At 59.8% G+C, this 8,674-nt stretch overlaps 1 non-coding gene across 1 annotated transcript; it reads right to left on the reverse strand.

Moving 5' to 3' along the window:
• Positions 1-236: 236 nt before the first annotated feature.
• Positions 237-329, reverse strand: TRNAR-UCU (transfer RNA arginine (anticodon UCU)). The gene is made up of 2 exons: positions 293-329; positions 237-272 (listed from the first exon to the last, which is right to left on the reverse strand). It is a non-coding gene; the product is annotated as a tRNA-Arg (tRNA).
• Between the last annotated feature and the right edge of the window lie 8,345 nt (positions 330-8,674).

Genomic DNA, 8,674 nt, shown 5'->3' on the forward strand with positions numbered 1-8,674 from the left:
GGGGAGCCCCTTTGCCCCCTTCCCATTAAGCTTTGCACTCTCCCCCACCCACAGGCCAATCAAGGTTTGGGGGCAGGGGAGCAAGTGAAGTCTCCTCCTGCCCTGCCAAGAGCATGCAGCACTTCAAAGTGCACCATGCTCCTGGCAGGAATTGTTCCAGGGGCTGGCCTTTTCTGTGGAATTCATGCTAGGACTTCCTCCTTGTTTTCGCCAGACCCGTCTTTTGGTTAAAAATGAGACTCTGGTGGGACTCGAACCCACAACCTTTGAATGGCTTACCCAATTATCAAGCTAGAAGTCCAATGCACTATCCATTGTGCCACAGAGCCTGTCTTCTAGCTGGGGGAAATCTACAAAGCATGAACTGGGCTTCTCAGAATCCCAAAGATCCTGGTGGAGGTTTGGACTCCTGCCAGCCTCAGTGTATTTCTTCTGCAGGGCTCTCTGGCAGGCAGCTGGGCGACACAAGCAAGGGACGCTCTGTTTCTTAGACCCGTGCTTTGCACCTGTCTAGCAGCTGCCATTGCAGCCTCTCAAAGGGCTTTATGGCTGTTAAGGAGCTCAGTGGGAGGCAGATCTGCCTGCAAGGCCGGCCACTAGCATTCACCTCATTGTACAGACGGGTAAACTGAGGCACCGTGGTGTGTCCCAGCTCACGCAGCGCACTGGGAGTACAACCCAGATCTCCTGGCTCCTGTTCCTCACAGGAAGGCTCTGAACTGAGCTGCTGGCCCCCTGCCACAACGAGCAGCCACAGGCCAGCTGGCACTCAGTTGAGGCTACAAAGCAAACTCATTCGCCTGCTCTGTACGTGGCCCCCGGTGCCTCGCCATGGGAGAGCGCCCCACCCCCAGCAGGTGTGGGGGTGCTCCCTCTGCCCGCCCCACGCTCGCCTGGCACAAGCCATATTCGAGAGCTGGCTTCTGGTGTGACCACGGGTCCCAGCGCTGGGCAGGTTTGGCCTGGCCCTTGCACCACAACGGCGGGGCGGTGGGGCCAAAGGAAAGCGAGTGGTGTCATCGCCCTGGTGAGCCCGCACCACGTGCACCATTGCGGCTACGCCCCTGCCTTCCAGGCTCCCCGCTCTGGGAGGGGGCTGTGCACAGCAGGTCTGGGTCTGCAGCCGCCTCAAGCCCCACACCCTGCCTGGCCCCCAATATACCTCCAAAGAGAACCTCACCCGGCAGCCTGGTGCAGGGGGGAGCAGAACCAGGGCTGCCCAGCAGGTGGCGCCTTGGGCCCGGCGGTCCCGGGGGAAGCAGCCAGCTGGACTCTGCGGGCTTTGGCTGAGCATCCCGGCTGGCTTCCCTGGGCACATGGCGGCGGAGTGAGGTGGGACGGAGAAGCCGAGGCCCGGCCAGGAATCCTCCCTCCCGTTCCCCGGCATCTTTCCATTCCCCCTCTAATCGCCACAGCGCCGCCGCTCCGGTTCCCGCCAACTGGGGCCCAGCAGCCCGGCGGGCATGACCCCTCCACCGCCGGGACGGGGGAGCACCGAGGTGGGGCAGGGGCCCTGAAGAAGAGAGGTGCTAAGCCGGATTCTCCTGGCTGGTCTGCTGGGGGATTGGCCGGGCTGGCCTGGATCCTAGCCTCGGGCCGGGGCGTGCAGCCAGCGCAGCGACAGGCTGGCTCTTCGACCCTGCCCTTGTGGGGCTCTCAGCCACCCACCGGAGGAAGAGTCGGACAGGCCAGAAGGAGAGGCCACGGGCTTCGGCACTGGCGCTTAGCTTCTCCCTCCCCCAGGAGACCAGCAGCCCTGCCTTGCGCTGCCCCCCGACTATGCTGGGCACACAGGCAGGCTGGAGCTCGCCTGGGGTCTCCCAGCTTCCCCCAGTAAGGCTGGAAAGGGCTGCCCTGCCCCATGCGGCCCAGGCCGAGCCCTGTCTGCCAACGCCCATCGCCGCGGAACAGCCCCTCTCACCCCCCAGCGCTGCCGTGATGCAGGGAGAAGGGGACACACGGGGGTGGGACCCAGGCCTTGTTTTCTGGGCCTGCCGAGGGCAGGGGCTGAGCAAGGAGCAGAGAGGACGCAAGCTGCCCCGGTTTGGACACAGCGGCCCCCTCCAGTACCACCCGAGGGCCCAACGGTGTCAGAGGGGCAGCGACAGGCACATGGCTGCCCATTCAGGAGTGGGGCTGAGGCCTCTGCCCTGAAAAGCTTAGAGTCTGAGTGGGTAACACAGTGTGCAGAGTGTGTTCCACGAGGCGTACAGCTAGTTTGGATAGGAAGCCTAATCCGAACTAGCTAGTCCGTGCCGCGTGTAACCACGCGGCACGGGTTCCGAACTAGCCGGCATTTAAAAATGGCGCCGGCCGGCTTTATGCAAATGAAGCCCGGGAAATTCAAATCCCAGGCTTCATTTGCAACTCCGTATGACTACATTACCCCCCCTAGTTCGAACTAGGGGGGTAGTGTAGACATACCCCCAGTGTGCAGTGTGGATAACACCATGCAGAGTGGGTAACGCAGTATTTGGGGTGGTTAGTGCAGTGTGCAGTGTCGGTAACAGAGTGCAGAATGGGTAACGCATTGTGTGGGGTGGGTAACAGTGTGCAGGGTGGGTAACGCAGTGTTTGGGGCAGTTAGTGCAGTGTGCAGTGCAGGTAACAGTGTGCAGAGCGGGTAATGCATTGTTCAGTGTGGGTAGCAGTGTACAAGATGGGTAACCCAGTGTGCAGTATGGATAACACCCTGTAGAGTGGGTAACGCAGTATGCAGTGCCGGTAACAGTGTGCAGTGTGGGTAGCAGTATGCAGGGTGGGTAACGCAGTGTGCAGTGTGGATAACACCATGCAGGGTGAGTAACGCAGTGTGCAGAGTGGGTAACACATTGTGTGGGGTGGGTAACAGTGTGCAGAATGGGTAACGCAGTGTTTGGGGCGGTTAGTGCAGTGTGCAGTGTCGGTAACAGTGTGCAGGGTGGGTAACGCAGTGTTTGGGGCGGTTAGTGCAGTGTGCAGTGTCGGTAACAGTGTGCAGGGTGGGTAACGCAGTGTTTGGGGCGGTTAGTGCAGTGTGCGGTGTCCGTAACAGTGTGCAGGGTGGGTAACAGTGTGCAGGGTGGGTAACGCAGTGTTTGGGGCAGTTAGTGCAGTGTGCGGTGTCGGTAACAGTGTGCAGGGTGGGTAACGCAGTGTTTGGGGCGGTTAGTGCAGTGTGCAGTGTCGGTAACAGTGTGCAGGGTGGGTAACGCAGTGTTTGGGGCGGTTAGTGCAGTGTGCAGTGTCGGTAACAGTGTGCAGGGTGGGTAACGCAGTGTTTGGGGCGGTTAGTGCAGTGTGCAGTGTCGGTAACAGTGTGCAGGGTGGGTAACGCAGTGTTTGGGGCGGTTAGTGCAGTGTGCGGTGTCGGTAACAGTGTGCAGGGTGGGTAACGCAGTGTTTGGGGCGGTTAGTGCAGTGTGCGGTGTCGGTAACAGTGTGCAGGGTGGGTAACAGTGTGCAGGGTGGGTAACGCAGTGTTTGGGGCAGTTAGTGCAGTGTGCGGTGTCGGTAACAGTGTGCAGGGTGGGTAACGCAGTGTTTGGGGCGGTTAGTGCAGTGTGCAGTGTCGGTAACAGTGTGCAGGGTGGGTAACGCAGTGTTTGGGGCGGTTAGTGCAGTGTGCAGTGTCGGTAACAGTGTGCAGGGTGGGTAACGCAGTGTTTGGGGCGGTTAGTGCAGTGTGCGGTGTCGGTAACAGTGTGCAGGGTGGGTAACGCAGTGTTTGGGGCGGTTAGTGCAGTGTGCGGTGTCGGTAACAGTGTGCAGGGTGGGTAACAGTGTGCAGGGTGGGTAACGCAGTGTTTGGGGCAGTTAGTGCAGTGTGCGGTGTGGGTAACAGTGTGCAGGGTGGGTAACGCAGTGTTTGGGGCAGTTAGTGCAGTGTGCGGTGTCGGTAACAGTGTGCAGGGTGGGTAACAGTGTGCAGGGTGGGTAACGCAGTGTTTGGGGCAGTTAGTGCAGTGTGCGGTGTCGGTAACAGTGTGCAGGGTGGGTAACGCAGTGTTTGGGGCGGTTAGTGCAGTGTGCGGTGTCGGTAACAGTGTGCAGGGTGGGTAACGCAGTGTTTGGGGCGGTTAGTGCAGTGTGCGGTGTCGGTAACAGTGTGCAGGGTGGGTAACGCAGTGTTTGGGGCGGTTAGTGCAGTGTGCGGTGTCGGTAACAGTGTGCAGGGTGGGTAACGCAGTGTTTGGGGCGGTTAGTGCAGTGTGCGGTGTCGGTAACAGTGTGCAGGGTGGGTAACGCAGTGTTTGGGGCGGTTAGTGCAGTGTGCGGTGTCGGTAACAGTGTGCAGGGTGGGTAACGCAGTGTTTGGGGCGGTTAGTGCAGTGTGCAGTGTCGGTAACAGTGTGCAGGGTGGGTAACGCAGTGTTTGGGGCGGTTAGTGCAGTGTGCAGTGTCGGTAACAGTGTGCAGGGTGGGTAACGCAGTGTTTGGGGCGGTTAGTGCAGTGTGCAGTGTCGGTAACAGTGTGCAGGGTGGGTAACGCAGTGTTTGGGGCGGTTAGTGCAGTGTGCCGTGTCGGTAACAGTGTGCAGGGTGGGTAACAGGGTGCAGGGGGGGTAACACAGTATGCAGGATGGGCACCCACACTGCCAGGCTCAGGCCCAGTTCCTGTCTCCAAGGAGCAGGGTCTGGCCAGGGGCGAGACGTGAGGACAGAACTCACCCCTCTAGGGATGGCACCCGATGAGCTATCGCTCCGGATGCAAGGGCGGGCAGGGCTGGGGAGGGACCTCATGAGCCAGCCCAGGGACAGCCCCTGGGACAAGGGACAGCTCTGCTGCTCTGCACGGGTCAGGGTGAAACTGACCAGGGGGATTTTGGCGATTTCCCCTTCCGTCGCGGGGCACGTGGAACAGGGTCTCCTTTCCCTCGCAGCCACAGCAGGATGGAGCAAACCGGCCTACTGCCGCCAACGCCCTTCCAGGCAGCGCGCTTTCTTGCCCCCTCCTCCCTGGCCTGGCCCCCGCCCCTCCATGCCCTTCTCCCTGCATCGCCAGCTTTTCCACGGGGCATCACCTTGAGCTCACCTGCCCCTGCTGCATCAGGCTCGTCTGTTGCAATTTCCAGCCTCCCCTCCGCCCCCCCGACTTTGCCTGCTCGGCTCCAGAACCTCCCCAGGATGTCGGGCAGAACTCGCCGGCCACGCGGCTGGCATCCCTAGGCACGTAGGAGACACCTGCCTGGCAACTAGCAGTCCCTGGCACCCCCAGAGAGGTGACCCCTGCTGTGCTGCAGTACTGGGGGGTGGGGCAGGCAGGCTGACATGCCACCCAGGGGAGTGTGATAGTAAGAGACAGAGCCACCCAGTGGTCCAGGGTAGGGGGAATCAGTAGCAAAGTCGTTAATCGTTTTTCAAGCAGCATTGCAGGCAGCGATGCCCACTGGTTAGAGTGCCTCCACGGGGGGGGCTGTTGCTGTTTGCCGCTCTGCCCACCTATGCAGCTGCACCCCACTGGACCAGCGCAGGACATGGGCGGCTGAGCCAGAGAGCTGGTGCCGCTGCTCCTTGACGAACCGATCGCCGTATTTATTTGTGCACTTTAAATACTTCGCCGGCTCTCCGGATGCCGGGCATAGCTTTGCCCGCTCCCGCCGGCCACACACAGCGTGATGCTCTGACGGCGGAGGGCGGGATGGGGGCAGGCACTGGGGTCCCTAGGTGTCTCCTTCACATCGCACCCACTGTGCACATGCATTCACGGTCACACGCACTCACAATCACACCCACTGTGCACACTCACAGTTGCATGCACACTCAGGCTATGTCTACACTCGCGGCTTCTTGTGCGAGAAATATGCAAATGAGGCTAAGCGTGGAAAACCCCTCTTGCGCAATGCTGTTATTCCTTAAAATAATCAGCGTAGCGGCATTGCGCAAGTTTTTCTTGCCCAAGAAGGGGCCATGTAGACAGATCTTTCTGGAGCAAGAGCCTCTTCTGCAAAAATGGCAGTTCATTAGGTATGCAAATGAGGCTCGGCGATATTCCACGCTTAGCCTTATTTGCATATTTCTTGCGCAAGAAGCCACAAGTGTAGATATAGCCTCACAGTCACACCCACACTCACAGTCGCACACACACTCACAATCACACCCACTGCACACACGCACACTTAGTCACATGCACACTCACACACCCACTGCACACATGCACACTCAGTCACACCCACACTCACACACCCACTGCACGCACGCTCAGTCACACGCACACTCACACTCACACACCCACTGTGCATGCGCGCACTCACAGTTACACCCACTGCACACACTCACAGTCACACCCACACAGTCACACCCACACTCACACACCCACTGCACACACGCACGCTCAGTCACACGCACACTCACATACCCACTGTGCATGCGCGCACTCACAGTTACACCCACTGCACACACTCACACGGACAGTCACACGCCCACTCCACATGTTGGCATTCACAGTCACACCCACTCTCAGTCACACCCAGACCCAGGTGTCTCCACAGTGGGGTCACCCCTCCAGGCCGTAGGTGCCTGCCCTTTCACTCCAGCCGCCGCCTCACTCCAGGGCTTCATTGCTCCCGCGGGCTGAGTGCCCCTCTTCACCCAGCCCCGCAGGCGCCATCCCACTTCCCCTCTGGGGCGGGCGCAGTTTCCTCCTTCCCCCTCCCTCTGCTTGAGCCCCTGGCACGACTGGCCGGATCGCTCCCCCTGCTGCTGGGTTGTGCAGCCACCAGGAAGGGGTCCAAGCTGAGCTTTGCAGCTACCCGGGGGAGGCGGGGTTGCCCCTCCTGAATCCTGGCTGGCTGCAGGAGTTGGCCTGGTCCCAGAGCAAACGTGCCACGGCCTCCCACAGCTGCAGAGGGGCCAAGCTGCAGCCCAGAACAGAAGCAGCACAGCCCCCCGCTTCCTCGCCTGCACCCCTTTATCCCAAGCCTCGGGCCTGCACTGAGAGCCGCTGGAGGGGGACAGCTCAGAACAGTGGTGGGCAACAACCGGCCTGCAGGCCAGATGCGGTTTGCCAGGATACGCCCCTGGCGGGCCACCACCTCTAGCTATCAGTGATCGCAGCTCCCATTGGCTGCAGCTCCCCGTTCCTGGCCAATGGGAGCGACGGGAAGCAGAGTCCTAGTCCGCATCGCTTCCCGCAGCTCCCATTGGCTGCAGCTCCCCGTTCCTGGCCAATGGGAGCGACGGAAGCAGTGTCCTAGTCCGCATCGCTTCCCGCAGCTCCCATTGGCTGCAGCTCCCCGTTCCTGGCCAATGGGAGCGACGGGAAGCAGTGCCCTAGTCCGCATCGCTTCCTGCAGCTCCTATTGGCTGCAGCTCCCCGTTCCATGGCCAATGGGAGCGGCAGTCACCAGTACCTGCGGAGGCGCAGGGAAATATAGCCGCCGCGGCCTGCCAGGGGCTAACCCTTGCGAACTGCCGCCAGCTTATTGCCCTCCCCGGCTTAGAACTTTTTCTCCAGCTGCACGGCATCAGGGATTTCCCCTGACATGGACAGGGAACTGAGCTGGATGGCCCTTTGGTCTGACCCGGTATGGCCGCTCTTATGTTCTTTGCGGTCACATCTGGCCGTGCCAAACAGGATCTTCTTATTCAGCATTCAGTGTTCCATCTCCTCGGCGTCTTTCTCTGCTCTCTGAATTGCCTTGACTTTGTAACGGCTTCCTGGCACTGAGGAACACAGGGTCCAGCGGCCGCCTGATCAGAGCTATGCGGAAGACCCTTAGGGCCAGCTCCAAATCCCCCCATCGAAAAAAAAAAAAAAAAAAAAGAGCGGATGCCCCATCCCCGAGTGTCAGCTGAATTTCAGTCCTCACCCCCTTTGAACAGGAAAGGGGGATGAGAGTTTGCCCCGCCCCCTTGTGATGAGTCCAGCCTGATCTGCATCCCTAACGATTTTCCAAAACAAGCAGTGACAAACTCTTGCCGATGTTTACTATACGGCCCGAGCGGAGAAATGCAGGTGACAAGTGCATGGAAAGCCTCATTCACCCAGCCAGCACAGGGTGTGGGGGGGTATTTTTATCCTCCGGTCGCTCTCAGTGGAAAGTATTCAGCAATCCCACCCTGAGGAAAGGCGCACACACATGCATTCAGCCCCCAGGATAAATATATCCCAGCCTGGATTCACTGGGGCTGGCTAAAAATAGCCGCCTTGCGTAGCATCCACCTGCCTTTTGGGTTCCTAGCGAGAGCACTTGTTCGATCGGAGCCTCTTCGGGCGGGATGGGAAGCCCTGGGTAGGTGGTTGAATAAACGCCGGAGAAGCAGATCCGGTCCCCGCGGAGCCCTCCACATCCCTCCAGACGGACCCCCTGGTGTCCTCCAGTTTAGGCAGAACTGGGGGTGCCAAAGCCATCTGGGGGTATGCCCTGGGTGACTCATTCACAGGTTCTCTGCTGCCCTTCCTGGGAATGCATGGCATGTAGGGACTGCCCAACCAGCCACGGTCTGTCCGATCCTGTCCCCAAAAGCAGCCAGCACCAGAGGCCGGTGTCAGGCCTGCACAGCGGCAGATGGAGGATAATCCAGGCTCTGATCATTCAAAATCGGCTCAAGCCCAGCAGCAGAAGGAGGAATATCCCTGCCAGCATTGTTTCTCCTCATACATGGCTCTCTCTTCCTGACAATGGTATACAGGGCCCGGCAAAATTCTCGGCTTCAGCTCCCTGGGGCAGTGAGTTCCACAGGCTAACGACAT

Source organism: Pelodiscus sinensis, chromosome 12 (assembly GCF_052426305.1).
Source record: "Pelodiscus sinensis isolate ZL-2025 chromosome 12, ASM5242630v1, whole genome shotgun sequence".
Classification (NCBI taxonomy): Eukaryota; Metazoa; Chordata; order Testudines; family Trionychidae; genus Pelodiscus; species Pelodiscus sinensis.